This window comes from Adiantum capillus-veneris, chromosome 16 (assembly GCF_014529385.1).
Source record: "Adiantum capillus-veneris isolate H3 chromosome 16, ASM1452938v2, whole genome shotgun sequence".
Lineage (NCBI taxonomy): Eukaryota > Viridiplantae > Streptophyta > Polypodiopsida > Polypodiales > Pteridaceae > Adiantum > Adiantum capillus-veneris.
Genome location: NC_140946.1, coordinates 44056465 through 44074768, shown reverse-complemented (window position 1 = coordinate 44074768; position 18304 = coordinate 44056465). Strand labels below are relative to the sequence as shown.

Genomic DNA, 18304 nt, shown 5'->3' with positions numbered 1-18304 from the left:
TACTAATTAAAAATGATGGTTTTAACCATAATCCGCATCATTTCATAACTCTTAAAAAATAATACTTTGGTACAAAAATTGAGTTATGCCATATTGTTGATCCATGGGTCAACACCTACTTAAGCCTTATAAAGGAGAGCCACCAAGAGAACCAATAATTGAGGACCGGCCCGAGATCCAGGATCTGCAAGAAGAGGTGCTTCAGCCCGAATACATCCTTCGACATGAAGACAAGGTAATAAGACATGGTAATATTATCCGACGGTATCTTATTAAGTTCAAAAATTATCCTTTTGAAGATGCTAGATGGATGCAAGGAACACAGCTTAAGGATAGTATGAACCTTGTCAATGCTTACAATGCTATACTAGAGTAAGCAAATGTAAATTATTTTTTTTAAATGAATAATTTTTTTATCTTATAGGTTTAGTTCTGTTTCTATTGCGCACAAATTTAAGTAGTATGCATGCTTAGAATCATGTTTGTGATGACGAGGTCTCCCAAACACCAAGTAGAATTTGTCACTCTACTTTGGGAGTATGATATGGACTAACGAGCAGACATGCTTGCGGCAGCTAAGTCTCCCAAGCACCAAATAGACTAGTCCTCCATTCTGAGATGATGTCGTAGGGTAAAAAGGATCCTCTACCCGCTAAGAAATTTAGACTAATGACTAAGGCTTTATCTTCTCTACCTCATAGAGTCGAGGACAACTATGGTTTCAAGAGAGAGGTAATGTTATAGAATAAATATACCTACCTATCCCAAATGATTTTCTCATATTGAATTGATCATTTAATGTGGAAAAATGAATGGGAACAAGAGATAGAATATAGATATGTGCTTTTAGACCTATCTCAACACGGGACCAAAAGGGGAGAGGTCTACATCTCATTAAGGGTCGAAAAAGGAGATGGTCTACCAATGAGAAATGAGCAGATATGGAGCTTAAAAGACCTTGGGGTTAGCTTCATTAAATCCCTCCAAAGTTTAGTGTTCAAAGTACTTAGATCTATGACCTTTAGGTACTTTAGACCTTAGGCAAGCTAGGCATGTGCTTGAGGCTTGATGACTAAGGTGCTTGAGGTGTTTGTCGTGCTTGATGACCAAAGTGCTTGAGATGCTTCTCATGCTTGATGACCAAGGTGCTTGTGGTGTGCAAGTCAAAGATCATCGCTACAAAGGAGGAGATGAGCAGGCACCTGAGAGAGAACACACACACACACACACACACACACACACACACACACAAACACACACTCAAGGCAAGCCAAGGCTCAAGAGGTATTAAGGAAACATGTAAAGCACCTACCCATGCTACCCTCATGATGTGCCTAAATCCTATCGGATGGCCTTTAGCTAGGTCCAATGAGAATTTAGATGCATGTAAATAATTAATTGATCCCTCTCTCTCAAAGGGAGAAAGAAGAACACTTGTCCAAATGCTACCCCTATTGCTTGAAATGACCATAGCCTGTGATTGGCTAGGCTTGGCAAGGGCCAATAGGGATCAAGCTAGAGTAATGGAAGAGAGGGGTCGACCAAGGCTAGGGAATACAATCATTTTGTCTCATTCTCACACACATTCTCTCATTGTGTTGAGCAAGAACTCCATCTCCTTCTTCAAGCTTGAGAAGTAGAGAGCATACACCAACACCTCTTGGCTATGGAATGCAAATCCAACCAAGACAAGCTTCAACGGCATGTTCATCTTCTCTACCATCTATATTACTATGGTAAGCTAAGATCCAAGAGTAATCTATGGTGAGGAAAGTACTTCTTTCTCGTATGCTACTTCTTCTTCCTTTTCCCTTCCCTCACTCCCTGCTAGCTCTCTCCACCTTTGAAGGTGTTTGAGGTCTTGGGATTGAGGACGGGGACAAGTTAATGCTTTTGCAAGTTAGTTGTGGGCATAATACTCGTGCATGAATCTTACCATCTTCATGGCATCAACAAGGTCTCAAGGAGCACAAATTATTTATTGTACCAAGTCTCTCTTCATGGGAGAATCTATCATACCAAAGCCTTTTGGAGGGGGGACCGGCTCCAAGTAAATCCAATCCTCAAATGTTGTCAATTTCTCTAATTATCTTTCTCTTTTTTGCGAGTATTGTTCATGTCAAGCTAACTAGGTATAATGTTCATTTTGATACCTTTAATCAAGTACTCTCCTTGTGCTCTTTCAGGATTCTCTCAAGGAAATGCTCAGTGTTGTTACTTTAATTCCGCTACAATCAATGTTATAGCCATATTCTGTTACATTGGTATCAGACTTGGTTCTGATACCAATGTAACAGAATTCAACTATAATGTTGATTGTAGCGGAATTAAAATAACAATAGCGATCATTTCCTTAAAGAGAATTCTTAAAGAACATAAGGAGAGTACTTGATTAAAGGTAGCAAAATGAACATTATACCTAGCTAGCTTGGCATGAACAATACTTGCAAAAAAGAGAAAGATAATTAGAGAGATTGGCAATAGTTGAGCATTAACTTGTCCCCGGCCTCAATCTCAAGACCTCAAACACCTTCAAAGGTGGAGAGAGCTAGCAAGGACTGAGGGACGGGAGGAGGAAGAAGAAGTAGCATACAAGAAAGAAGTAATTTCCTCACATAAGATTACTGTTGGAGCTTAGCTTAGCATAGTAATATAGATGGTGGTGGAGAAGATGAGCATGCCATTGAAGCTTGACTCTTGGTTGGATTTGCATTCCATAGCCAAGAGGTGTTCGTGTAGGCTCTCTACTTCTCAAGCTTGGAGAAGGAGATGGAGTTCTTGCTCAACACAATGAGAGAATGTGTGTGAGAATGAGCCAAAATGATCCTCTTCCCTAGCCTTGGTCGACCCCTCTCTCCCATTACTCTAGCTTGATCCCTATTGGCCCTTGCCAAGCTTGGCCAATCACATGCTATGGTCATTTCAAGATCACCTTAGTCAACTTGATAATCTTTGACATGCACACCACAAGAACCTTGGTCATCAAGCATGACAAGCACGTCAAGCACCTTGGTCATCAAGCATGACAAGCACCTCAAGCACCTTAGTCATAAGGCACAACAAGCACCTCAAGCACCTTAGTCAGCTCAAGCACGACAAGCACCTTAGGCAACTTGATGATCTTTGACTTTCACACCAAAAACACCTTGGTCATCAAGCATAATTAACAAACACCTCAAGCACCTTGGTCATCATGCACATTAAATGATCAGTTCAATATGAAAAAATCATTTGGGATAGGTAGATATTATATTTTATGACACTTTTAATATGTTTTTAATGAAACAACACTTTCAAAAAACTAATTTGTATTCCGGTATAGTTAATGACACGTTAGTACAAAAAACTTAAGATTAATATTTTATTTTAGTAAATTTAATGATTTGTTTTAAAAAAGTTGATTTTAAGCTATCTAAAACGTTACCAAAAAATAAAATGCTCGAAAATTTACAAAATTTTTACTTTGGAGAATTTTGGAACAAAATTGAACCATTTTACGGGTTTAAAAAAGTCAAAAATATAACTCAACAATTTTTGTTACAAAAAACAAGTTTTTTTTGTTAAAAATGGTCTAACACAAAAAAAAATGTATAAATAAATTATGCAGCAATAAAAATGTAATACATCAAAACATGAAATTAAAAATCATACCTCAAAATAAACGATGGAGGAAAACGTGTTGCTTTGCAAAACTATGCCCTAGAGATCAAATGCACAAAACTCCAAGGAAGAGTGACTCAAAATAAGACCTTGATCTCTTTTTTAAGACATGATTAAATTTTTTAATATCTTTTTAAATATTTTATTCAAATAGGGTAATAAGTGCTTAGGACTATTCAAACTCATTCTAGCAAGAGCCAAAGCTAAAGGTTTCCTTAAGAGAATTCTTATAGAGCATAAGGAGAGTACTTCTTTAAAGGTAGCAAAATGAACATTATACCTAGTTAGCTTGGCATGAACATTACTTGTAAAAGAGAGAGAGAATTAGAGAAACTGACCTACAAGGAAAAGAGCATGTACATAGATGCTAATGAGCCGGGTCATTCTATACCTCTTGTAAATTCACCTGCTTTTGATAAGTCAATGAAAAGCTCAATTTCCGCGTATATGATTTTTGCCAAAGAGTCCATAAATGATCCTAATTTCTTATCTAATGAAAATGGTAGGAATCAAGAGGAATTAAAGTTGTCTAATTTTCTAAATGGATTCTAAGATGTTTTTATCAATGACATCCCAAGAGAGTTATTTCCAAAACGAGGGGATGATAACCATAAGATAAAGCTTCTACCTAGGAGCTCACCGCCTAATAAGCCTCCTTATCGAGTTTCCCAAGCTCAACAAGAGGAGATTATGAGGGAGGAGATTATGAAGCAAGTACATGAGGTGTTCACCCGTCCTAATAGTGACAAAGAAAGATGGCACATACCATATGTGTGTTGACTATAGAGCACTAAATCACATTACTATCAAGAACAAATATCCCAGACCAAGAGGAGATTATGAGGCAAGTACATGAGGTGTTCACCCGTCCTAATAGTGCAAAACAAAGACGGCACATACCATATGTGTGTTGACTATAGAGCACTAAATCACATTACTATCAAGAACAAATATCCGAGACCGCAGGTAGAAGATCTGTTTGATAAGCTACAAGGCTCTACCTACTTCAGTAGGATTGACCTCAAAAGTAGCTACCATCAAACAAGGATAGTCAATGAAGATATTGTAAAGACCACATTTCCTACAAAATTTGGTCTTTATGAATATCTTGTCATGCCTTTTGGCTTGAATAATGCTCCCACCACATTCAACCGCTTAATGGAGAAAATTTTTAGGCCCTACCGCAAGTTCACTGGAGTATATTTTTTTGATGATATCATCAGCTACTCCAATTATCTCAATTATTAAGGATCATAAGGAGAGTACTTGATTAAAGGTAGCAAAATGAACATTATACCTATATAGCTTAGCATGAACAATGCTTGCAAAAGAGAGAGAGAATTAGAGAAATTGACAACAATTGAGGACCAGATTTACTTGGAGCCAGTCCCCCCTCCAAAAGGCTTCTGTATTATAGATTCTCCCATGAAGAGAGACTTAGTACAATACATACTTTGTGTTCCCTTTGACCTTGTTGATTCCATGAAGATGGTATGCTTCATGCACCAATATTATGCCCGTAACTAACTTGCAAAAGCATTAACTTGTCCTCGACCTCAATCTCAAGACCTCAAACACCTTCAAAGGTGGAGAGAGCGAGCAAGGATTGAGGGACGGGAGGCGGAAGAAGAAGTAGCATATGAGAAAGAAGTAATTTCCTCACATAAGATTACTCTTGGAGCTTAGCTTAGCATAGTAATATAGATGGTGGTGGAGAAGATGAGCATGCCATTGAAGCTTGACTCTTGGTTGGATTTGCATTCCATATCCAAGAGGTATTCGTGTAGGCTCTCTACTTCTCAAGCTTGGAGAAGGAGATGGAGTTCTTGCTCAACACATGCAATGAGAGAATGTGTGTGAATGAGCCAAAATGATAGTCCTCCCTACCCTTGGTCGACCCCTCACTCCCATTAGTTAGCTTGACCCCTTTTGGCCCTTGCCAAGCCTGGCCAATCATAGGCTATGGTCATTTCAAGCAATAGGGGTAGCATTTGGACAAGTGTTCTTCTTTCCCCCTTTGAGAGATTAATTAATAAATTACATGCATCTAAATTCTCATTGGACCTAGCTAAAGACCATCCAATAGGCTTTAGGCACATCATGAGGGCAGCATGGGTAGGTGCTTGACATGTGTCCTTAATGCCTCTTGAGCCTTGGCTTGCCTTGAGAGTGTGTGTATGCGTTCTCTCTCATGCTCCTACCTTTAGGGCTCGCCCCCTCCTTTGTAGGGATGATCTTTGACACACCACAAGCACCTTGTTCATCAAGAATGACAAGCACCTTAGTCATTAAGCACAACAAGCACTTCAAGCACCTTAGTCAGCTCAAGCATGACAAGCACCTCAAGCACCTTAGTCAGCTCAAGCACGACAAGCAGCTCAAGCACATGCCTAGCTTGCCTAAGGTCTAAAGTATCTAAAGGTCTTAGGTCTAAGGACTTTTAACACTAATCTTTTGGAGGTCTTTTAAGCTCCATTATCTACTCATTGCTTTTTTGTAGACCATCATCTTTTTAGGCCCTTATTGATATGTAGACTTCTCCCCTTTTGGTCCCGTTGGGAAGGGGAAAATGGGAACAACAGCCAGTACACTCTACACTGCCTCTCTATAGCCCAGGGAAATAGCCGGCACCCCTAACCACACAGAATCACGTACACATGCACACTATCTGCCAACCTTCACACCATGGACTCGTCTATGAGCAATCACGACTACCCACACTCACACATGAGCACTTCAGTACAATAAATCCATCAACAAACCATCATATCCCGACACCACTGTATGCATACAACTCCCCAATCTGTAAATGCACTCACACAGGGAGGCGACACACGCCTCGACCACACGCAAAACAACTCACTCAATCATTCTCTCCCTCTCCCTCCCTCCCTCTCTCTCTCTCTCTCTCTCTCTCTCTCTCTCTCTCTCTCTCTCTCTCTCTCTCTCTCTCTCTCTCTCTCTGCGCGCACACACACACACACACCCATGTGGTCCGGAGCCAACGCTACCACGGACTCATTGCACGAGATTAGAGGGAAACGACAATTGAATTCAAAACACTCAAGAAAACTACAAACACATTATGCATCACATAAAAAGCATCGAAATACAATGATGGTATCACTTGGCGACCACTTCCATGCAATGTGACTATCCCCTCCCTTTACGACCTGGCAACCTATGATGTGCTTTCTCTCATTCTTTGATTACGGCCCCTTGAGGCCCAGCTTCTCATTTATATGCTTTGGTCCTTCTCAAACTGCAGCCCTTGTGGCCTTCTCTGCTCACGATATTGCACTTGCTTTCATACCCCACCACACACTCAACTTATGGAGCTCTTCTCTATGCAGGTTTCCCACACCTGACCCCTTCTATAGCCCTACTTTGTTGTCCCTTGGTTGAACTGGGTATCTGTAAACTATGGCTCTCCTTACCCCCAACCCCTTTGCTTATGATCCCTTCTAGCTTATCTCCCACGGTTGGCGGCTCTGCATACCCCAAGCGGCCTTACCCTCCTTGGTACACAATCAGTCTCCTTTTTTTATGCAACTGGCCCATGCGGCCTTCCCTGCAATGGCGCACTCCATACTACAACTGGTGGCGCTTCAGCCTCTGGCTGCTTCCTCTGCAACACTCCTGACGACCCTCCAGTACAGCCCTTGCAGAGCTGGCCCTCCTTGTAAGTTGCGCCACCCTGTGCTCACGGCCTCCTTGGTGTCCTTGGCCCCCCTCTCCAATATCTTGTCAGTATTAGTTGGGCTTCAACAAGCCCCTCCCATGCTCTTCAGCCCCGACTTGGCGGCCCTCCTTCTGTGCAACCTGGCCCCTTCTTCAATGTGAGTCCCAACCCAACTGGCGGCCTGCCTGTCTTTCCATATGCAGCCCGCCCCCCTTCTCAACAGCCCTGGCGGCCTCTCTTTTGATGGCGCTGCACTCAGCCCTCCTTTTTTTGTCCGTGGCGGCCCTGAGTTGCCCTTGGTCACGGCCTGGCTCCTTCAATACTCCCCATGCAGCCCAATAGATGGTGCTTCTTCTCCATGCAAACTGCAGCTCATTTTACTTTGCTTTACTTCTTTTAAAAAATCTCCCTTAGCTCCCCTTCACACGCTCCCCACTGCCGACCATATCCCACCAACACCCATGGCAGGGCCTCAATGTCGATGACAAAAAGAATTCACCTAACTCCCCTTCACTTGTTCCCCTTCACTTGTTGAGAAAATGCCATGTAAAGCTGCTCTATCGATTTGAATAGTGCTTCCATTGAGAAGGCAGCACGGCCGCAAACCGAACATCCAAAAAACTAAGCCACCATAATAATGGTCCTGCTTGACAATGGTCTTCAAGCACAAGGTAGCTTTGGCATACATATCAAGGCAACACTTCGCGACAATTTCCATCGAGTTTCCACACTTTGAAGCCTCCCAACCTGGCAAAGCTTTGGAACAGCATTCGACCAACTTAGAGCCACATTTAGCATACACATCATGTAGCACTTTTTCCAGGCTGCATCTAGCACTTGCCAAAGTCTGCGACCATCAACCTGCATGATGCCCTATACTGCTGACACTTCCATGGATTGATGAAGTCTAGGTGCACCATCATTGCCCAACCGCTCGTTGAGCATTCATGCTCAACGTAGCATTATTTAGTTAATATATCAGTGCATAAGAAGAAAATTGATAGATACTATGTACAAGAGCTAGATAAATAGCAGTAGATAGATAAAGAGAGATTCACTACCTGCCGTAACACCCATCTGGGTCAAATGGAAAGTCATAAGCTCTCCTGAGCATAGTGTAAACTCCACCTGGATCAAAGATATGGCATTGATCATCACCATCCATTTGTAAAACACATACAAACTGTAAAACACATACAAACCATCCCTGCTTTGTACCAGAAAACCTGTAAACCAATCCTTCCTGTAGATCTTGACAGCACGGCCCTTCAAAAAACTGCAAGAATGAGCCATCTCCATGCCCAACACAAGCCTGCACACCCTGCACAGCTTCCGCTTCCTGTGTTCCCTAGCCATCGGCTAGACTCCTCCATAGCATCACCATCTTCAATAAAAACAACCTACAGCAATTGGCATAGCGGCGCTTGCATAGCAACCTTCAGCAGCACATGTGTCAATAGCATGGCACCAACCTGTGGCAACTGATCATCCAAAGCATACATTGGCATATCTTCACCTGTAGACTCTTCAAACATCACTGGAAAAGGCGGCAAGCCTTGCATACCTTGTATTCTTACCATAGCTTTAGCAACCAAAACCTGCGACTCGTCATCAACATCGACCACCGGCTCATTGAATCCCCAATCATCTTCAGAAAGACATTCTTCTTCAATCAACATGACCTGACCATCACAAGGCACGAGAGAGGGTTGCCCAACCCCCTAGTCTTCGCAAACTTGTTCTTCACCTGCAACCTGTTGTTCTCACCACCTTATCGACATACATAACATCATATGTCTCATACCTTGAGAAAGCAAACTCCGTTTCCCATGTGCTGTCCATATCCAAGGCACTGCTATAGCTCGAACACACCTCGGCTTTCTCCACAAAACTGACCGGCTTTGGCACTTCATCTATCTTCTCCACTACTTGCTTTTCGAAAGTCACTTGGTCAAGCACATTAGGCGGTACTCCGTAGACTCCTCTCTGCAGCTGTTGAGGCCTCATAGGCCCACACAGTATCGTCTCTACTCTAACATCATGCCTATCCATTGCTACCACATGTGCATCAACAAAGGGGTGGATTACCTGAAGCTCTTCCCTAGCAATTGGCCTTGGCACCAATGGACTCGCCAGAACCTGCTTTGCCTGTTGCTTCTTTAAAACCTTCTTTGTCCTGCTCTGTGGGCTACTACCTCCTCGTACGTGCACGGTCCATCCATCTCAACTCTATCTCGCACTTTTACATGCAAGCAGTCCACAAACTTGGTCACCTTCAGAAAATCTGCATTCTCTACAACAGTTACCTTAACCAACTTGCTCCATATGGCCTCAAACTCCCACACGAATGCTCGGAAATCACCGTCAAGGCTTTGCTTTAGGTTGTCCATCATCTGCTTCACTTCACTCCACTGCGTGTTGGCCACATATCGGCTTCGGAATGCCACTTCCAATGTGCCCCAATCCTATTTTTCTTCAGCCTGCAAGCCCTCGTACCATACCTTTGCTTTTCCACGAACCAGGAGCGGGAAAGCTTGGGCCACTCCCTCTTCTCTTGACAAGCCACTCTCCAACAGAAACAACCCATAGTCCTGTAGCCACACTTCAGCATCTTCAGCACCTGTAAAAGTCGGAAAACCTGACCATGCCATTCTTGTTAGATCCTGCTCTTCAAACCACCACACCGTCTTCGACTTTACCAAGGAGCAATCAGTAGCTCCTCAGTGGGGACACCACTCATGGGAACGGGGAAATAGGAACAACACCTGGTACACTCTACACTGCCTCTCTATAGCCCAGGGAAATATCCGGCACCCCTAACCACACAAAATGATGGACACACGCACACTATCTGCCAACCTTCGCACCATGGACTCGTCTACGAGCAATCATGACTACCCACACTCACACATGAGCACTTTAGTACAATAAATACATCAACAAACCATCATATCCCGACACCATTGTATGCATACAACTCCCCAATCTGTAAATGCACTCACACAAAGAGGCGACACACGCCTCGACACACGCAAAACAACTCACTCAATCTCTCTCTCTCTCTCTCTCTCTCTCTCTCTGCACATACACACACACCCATGTGGTCCGAGCCAACGCTACCACGGACTCATTGCACGAGATTAGAGGGAAACGACAATTGAATTCAAAACACTCAAGACAAATACAAACACATTATGCATCACATAAAAAGCATCGAAATACAATGATGGTATCACTTGGCGACCACTTCCATGCAATGTGACTATCCCCTCCCTTTACGACCTGGCGGCCCATGATGAGCTTTCTCTCATTCTTTGACTATGGCCCCTTGAGGCCCAGCTTCTCATTTATATGCTTTGCTCGCTTCTCAAACTGCAGCCCTTGTGGCCTTCTCTGCTCACGATATTGCACTTGCTTTCATACCCCACCACACACTCAACTTATGGAGCTCTTCTCTATGCAGGTTTCCCACACCCGACCCCTTCTATAGCCCTACTTTGTTGTCCCTTGGTTGAACTGGCTATCTGTAAACTATGTCTCTCCTTACCCCCAATCCTTGTGCTTATGAGCCCTTCTAGCTTATCTCCCACGGTTGGCGGCTCTGCATACCCCAAGCGGCCTTACCCTCCTTGGTACACAATCAGTCTCCTTTTTTTATGCAACTGGCCCATGCGGCCTTCCCTGCAATGGCGCCCTCCATACTGCAACTGGCGGCGCTTCAGCCCCTGGCTGCTTCCTCTGCAACACTCCTGATGACCCTCCAGTACAGCCCCTGCAGCCAGCCCTCCTTGTAAGCTGCACCACCCTATGGTCACGGCCTCTTTGGTGTCCTTGGCCCCCCTCTCCAATCTCTCGCCAATATTAGCTGGGCTTCAACAAGCCCCTCCCATGCTCTTCAGCCCCGACTTGGCGGCCCTCCTTCTTTGCAACCTGGCCCCTTCGTCAATGTGAGTCCCAACCCAACTGGCGGCCTGCCTGTCTTTCCATATGCAGCCCGCCCCCCTTCTCAACAGCCCTGGCGGCCTCTCTTTTGATGGCGCTGCACTCAGCCCTCCTTTTTTTGTCCGTGGCGGCCCTGAGTTGCCCTTGGTCACGGCCTGGCTCCTTCAGTTCTCCCCATGCAGCCCAACAGATGGCGCTTCTTCTACATGCAAACTGAAGCTCGTTTTACTTTGCTTTACTTCTTTAAAAAAATCTCCCTTAGCTCCCCTTCACACGCTCCCCACTGCCGAACATATCCCACCAACACCCATGGCAGGGCCTCAATGTCGATGACAAAAAGAATTCACCTAACTCCCCTTCACTTGTTGAGAAAATGCCATGTAAAGCTGCTCTATCGATTTGAATAGTGCTTCCCTTGAGAAGGCAGCACGGCCGCAAACCGAACATCCAAAAAACTAAGCCACCATAATAATGGTCCTGCTTGACAATGGTCTTCAAGCACAAGGTAGCTTTGGCATACATATCACGGCAACACTTCGCGTCGATTTCCATCGAGTTTCCACACTTTGAAGCCTCCCAACCTGGCAAAGCTTCGGAACAGCATTCGACCAACTTAGAGCCACATTTAGCATACACATCATGTAGCACTTGTTCCAGGCTGCATCTAGCACTTGCCAAAGTCTGCAACCATCAATCAGCATGATGCCCTATACCTGCTGCTGACACTTCCATGGGTCGATGAATTCTAGGTGCACCACAGTGCTGAGGTAGGTCTAAAATTAGCACATATCTATATTCTAACTCTTGTTCCCATTCATTTTCCTACATGAAATGACCAGTTCAATATGAGAAAATCATTTGGGATAGGTAGATATTAGATTTTATGACACTTTTAATGTCTTTTTTAATGAAACAACACTTTCAAAAACTACGTTACCAAAAGATAAAAGGCTCTAAAATTTGAAAAATTGATACTTTAAAATTTTTTGGGACAAAATTGAACCATTTTACGCGTTAAAAAAAGTCAAATATATAAACTCAACAATTTTATTGCAAAAAACAAGTATTTTTTTCTTAAAATAATCGAACACAAAAAACAATGTATAAATAAATTGTGCAGCAATAAAAAGCTTATACATCAAAACATGAAATTAAAAATCATACCTGAAAATAAAGGATAAAGCAAAAAGTATTGCTTTGCAAAAATATGCCCTAGAGATCAAATGCACAAAACTCCAAGGAACAGTGCCTCAAAATGAGACCTTGAGCTCCTTTTTAAGACATGATTAATTTTTTGTTTTTATATTTTATTCAAATAGGATAAGAAGTGCTTAGGACTGTTCAAACTCATTCTAGCAAGAGACAAAGCTAAAGAATCATTTTTTTGTCATTTTCAATTTGTTGCTTCAAAGATGTTGTTTTCAAGCACTTCTCAATATTTTCACTTACCTTCTTCTTTAATTAAACCGCCAACAGAGAATAATAGTTTTAGCACTGAAGAGGCAATTAGCCAAAGGTTTCAGGAAACGTCGAGCATGGAGTTGGATAGTGCTTTTGGTTCTCAAGGCAATGCCAAAAGTGTTGAGGATTCAAATGCTACTCTTAGCTGAACAAAAGGATTACTCAAAGGAGCAGCTGTGAAAGAAATTTATCGAGAGTACTGATGTGCAAAGGATTTTTTAAGAAGTTTAAGCTTCAACAAAATCAAGCCAGAAAGAGAGATATTCTTTTGGATGAAGCGATCTAACCAAAATAGCTTTTTACATGCTTCAATTGGAATAGCGAACGTGTGAGATCCCCAACCCGCCTATACCAAGATCGAGATGGGACCCTGAACAGGTCTCTAGGCCTAATAAAAATCAGAGTCTCTAAACAAGAAGAAACCAGGGAATATACCTTTACCATTGATAATGGCTTGGGTTTATAGCTCTAGAAGGAGACCTAGTCCTGTCTCACAATGGAAACAGGACAACATATTAAAAGTCTAAAAACTATTTCGGCCCTATAACTTCCACAAGATTGGTTAAGGTATTCCCAACCAACATTTTTTCCCCCCTAACATATGTGAGGGCACAGCCGCTGGTGGACTCCTCTTCCAAGTGGAGAAGTTTTCTAAACGCTTTTAGTGCACAGGAATGTATAGTTACCTGACTAATCAGGTCCACCCGTCCATGATTGACAACCTTAGTCAATCCCCACTTACCATCTCGCACTCACACATGATTCTTTTGTTTTCTATTTACTATCACATTGTTTTAACACTTAAAATAATGGTTGCTTTTAACTTTCCGTCACAGTAATCCCTTCAATCAAGTATTAAAGACAGCATTGAAAAGCATTCTTTTAGCAAACAGACATCTTTAAACTTAAGACAAGGTACTGTCAATCAAAACATTGTCCATAATAACAATGACCAGTACTCTTCTTGTCTCAAGACCACCTAAGGGTGAAAAAACGGCACCCCTTCTTTGTTCACAATCCTAAGTGGATAAACCCCCACCCAAGGTTCGGGGTGCCCATACACCAAACCAATTGCCCATACAACTGGGCAGTTCCCCTGAGATAAAAACGGTATCCTAACTTATGTAGAAACATCAAGACATGACACGGAGTAGAAACTCATTGTTTATGGGGGTAACCGACTTATCCGTGCTGGAAAGCCATCATTATCATCAATTTATACCAAGGAGTCGGAGGTGTCTTGAGACAAGCTGTCTTAAGGATGATCAATCATATATTTCCTAATTCAACCAATCTTAGCCCAAATAATTCTTTCCTAATTACAAACAATGCACGTTGGTTTCTTGGAAGTTACCTTCCGTTTTCGGCCAATTATTCATTTTTTTATTCTTATTCACTCCTTACGTATGCAATGTTAACTTATAAAGAACTTAAACTATTTAAAGACTTAATTGAATAATGGAAACCACCTGGGACTGATCGGCCATCTACTGCTGCACTGGCACCTGAAGACTCTCCTCCGTAGGCCTACTACTAGGCCCGGCTTCGTCGTCGTGCGACGCTCTAGTTTGTTTTGGAGCTACGTCCTCATCATCAGATATAGGATTTGTTCGGATCCTTTAGGTGCCATAACTTCTTAAAAAGAGGACGTTTAATCATTAGGTAAATTATTCGAAAGCTAGACTTAACCTTTGTATTCAATCGTAACCCATCCAAAGTTAAATTTGTAGTCTTAATTGATAAATTCTTGACCTAATAATTTCTTATTTGCCTATATAGATATAATAACTTTTTCCAAAGATTTCCTAAGGGTTTTCTAAGCTCTCTTAATTCTCTTATCATTTTCTATATCTTTTTCCTAATTTCCCCATCGAATTTTAAGCTTGAAATCTGCTTATTTTGAACTTAATATTCATTCTATTTATTTTTTCTTTAAAGAATTTATTTTCTCAACTTTATATGACCGGTTTACACTCACTGTAATTTTCCTAGAGACTTTTGACCGCAAAGTCTATTTATTTTAATTAATCTTTTGATAAAAATACAACTTTTGGTCAATTCTAAACTGACTAAGTAATTATGGTATAATTATCACAAGTAGATATTGATATTTGTGACCTCTACTAATTATCTTCTAATTTTCTAACTTAATTTACTAATTTCCTCCTTTAACTTTCAGCTAGAATTAGAATAATTTGACTTACATAAACAACTATATTAATTTTCTAGCCTTGAAATAATTATCACGGCTTTCTTATCATGTAATCTAGCTCTAATAAATATCATGTATTCATCTATCATGATTTACTAATTTCTCCCTTTAGTTTTTATCTAAAATTACTATAATTTGAATTAAATAAATACTTATACTGCTTTTCTAACCTTCACATAATTATCATGACTTTTTTATCATGTAATTTAACTTTGATCAATAGCATGTAATCATCTAACATGATTTACTAATTTTCCCCTTTGATTTTTAGCTAGAATTAGTATCATTTGACTTAGATAAATATCTATACTAATTCTCTAAACTTGAAATAATTATCACGGCTTTTTTATCATGTAATCTAGCTCTAAAAAATAGCATGTAATTATCTAACATGATTTACTAATTTCTTCTTTAATTTTTAGATAAAATTAATATAATTTGACTTAGATAAATATCTATGCTAATTTTCTAACCTTGACATAATTATCATAGCTTTTCTATCATGTAATTTAACTCGGAAAAATAGCATGTAATCATCTAACATGATTTACTAACTTCCCCCTTTGATGTACCCTCAAAAACAGGGTTTTTGGGCTAAGATAATTGCTAAATTATCTTTCTATGGCTAAGCTAATTATGATGGATTTCTAATCATGTATTCAATATCTGAAAATTATCTCAATTCTATCTAACCTAATTCACTAATTTCTCCCTTTAATTTACCTTCAAAAACATGATTTTTTTACTAACATAAACAGCTAAATTATTTTTTTGTGGCTAAGCTAATTATCATGGCCTTTTAATGATATATTCTAGCTCTAAAAATTATCTCAAAGGTATCTAACCTAATTCATTAATTTCTCCTTTTAATTTACCTTCAAAAATAGGGTTTCACTAAGATAATTAGCTAAATTAATTTTATGTGGCTAAGATAATTATCACAGCTTTTTAATGATGCATTCTAACTCTGAAAATTATCTCAAAGCTGTCTAACCTAATTTATTAATTTTCCACTTTAATTTACCCTCAAAAACAGGATTTTTTAACAAAGATAATTAGCGAACCCAATTTTTTGTCATTAAACTAATTATCATAGATTTTTAATAATTTATTTTAACTCTGAAAATTATCTCAAAGCTATCAAAATTAATTTATTAATTTTTACTTTAATTTATCCTCAAAAATAGAGTTTTTTAACTAAGATAATTAGCTAAACCAATTTTTAGTTGCTAAGCTAATTAAAACATCTTTTTTAACATGTAAAATAACTCTAATAAATAGCACATAATTATCTAACATGTTTTTCTAATTTCTTCCTTTAATTTATGGATGAAATTAGTTTAATCTAACTTAGATAAATAGCTATATTATTTTTCTAATCTCAAGATAATTATCACGACTTTTTCAAAATGTAAACTAACTCTAGTAAATAGCACATAATTATCTAACATGTTTTTCTAATTTTCTTCTTTAATTTATGACTAAAAATATTTAATTTCAGCCTAATTAAATACTTAGATTAATTATCTATTAGTTAATAATTTACCTTATATTTTTAACAATATTTCCTAATTGTGATAATTAACTTACAAATTTTTAAGCTCATTAAGTAGGTTTCCCATCAGTTTTTTGATTAAAAACAGCTACTTCCTGTGTAATTAATTACAAAAACTATTCATAAAATTTAGAAATAATTTTTCTAGCATCTTGATAGTCTAATCTAGCTTTGATAATTATCTTATGTTAATCTAAGTTTAATTAGTATAATTACCCTTAATTTATGACCAAAAAGATTAATATCATCCCTAATATGGCTTAATAATTAATTAGATTAATATCTCTAATCTTAATCTAAAACAAAGTATTAAGAATTAAGACAACAATTTAGAGTGTAAATAAGTTTAATATTCTTAATTAATTAGATTAATTAGAAAATTATAGGTAAATTAGCATAATTTTGTTAATTAAAAAGGGATTAAACTAATTACCGTGGATGATCAACTAGAGTTTTTGCTCTCTAGTGATTTTTTAGTAGAGTTCTCTCTAGGTGAGAGAGAAATGGCTAGGACTCCGAGTCTGTTCCAAATTGTGAAGCAAGGGGTCATATTTATAAGTTTCTGGGCACTCACAGGCTGGAAATGGCAGTAACTTGCATCCCAAGGCAGTCCTACAGCTCCACAAGCACCCCTTGCTACTAATTCTGGCCTGGTCAAGTTCATTACTGCCCCACACGGTCCCCCCAGATACACAAAATCATTTTTTTGCTATTATCTGACCCTTTTCATGATTAATTTTGGAAATATCTGCAATTATCAGTAAATATCTAGGGATTTTATGATAAAAGTCTTTTACAGTAATGATTACCAAAACCTTATAATTTATTTAATTAATTTAATCAATAGAGTAAACTTCCAAGGGCTATAACTATGCCAGTTTTATCGGAATTCAGTTCTGAAAAATTCTAGCCCAGGGTTTGCTGTGCTTTTAAGATTCCAAAAATACCAAAAAGAAAATGCTTTTGAGATGGTGTTTTTACCTGATTGCCTGATCAATGATTTTTTCTAAAGCTTGAGTTCATTCCCGACAGCTAGAAAGGTGGAGACCTTACAGAATGAGCACATAAGATATATAGTTTTGGATGAAATTATATGTCAAAGATGTTTTGTAAAAAAAATTTGCTTGAGCAATTAACGTATGAAAAAAATTAAGCACATTCAAGATTTGGAGAGGAGGTTATGTAGTGCTCGTACACAACATATGATACTCCATAGCTATCTTTTTTTTAAGATTGGCTAGATGTATTTGTGTGGGTTACAATGGAAAAAATCTTCTCAACTTTGAGTTTACACACTTATCAGGTAATTTTACAAAAACAAAGGTTTACAATCTTTACATTGAAACTCTCAAGGAACGGAAAATGCCAATTTTTTTCTCTTTGCTCATTTCTAAGAGTTTGGAGGAAATATCAATACTTGATTCTTGTTTTCTCGAGCTGTGTTGTCAAGCTGCACGTACAATGTTCCTTGTAGTTCTCCCTCCCACTCATTTAAAATATTTTGAATCAAGTATTGATTTAAAAAGGTTTTGAAAAAGGTCAAACTTGGGGTTTTTGTTAGTGGGGCATACTCACAATCAAATTGACCAAATGTCAACAAATTTTTACTAAAGCTGACAAAGAAAAGTGCATGTAATCTTCTTGAAATTTGTGAAGTGCTTAGAGAATCTTAGGAACTTCAACCGGAAGTACATGATTTTTGTGAGTTTTTCATAGGTGGATCTTTAGATACATCATCCTTTGTGTAACTAAATGATCATAGTTATTAACATCAATTTAAGATGAAGGAGAA

At 39.4% G+C, this 18304-nt stretch overlaps 1 pseudogene; it reads right to left on the bottom strand.

Annotated features, from left to right (window-relative positions):
• Positions 1 to 8399: 8399 nt before the first annotated feature.
• LOC147438937 (uncharacterized) lies at positions 8400 to 11418 on the bottom strand (annotated as a pseudogene).
• Between the last annotated feature and the right edge of the window lie 6886 nt (positions 11419 to 18304).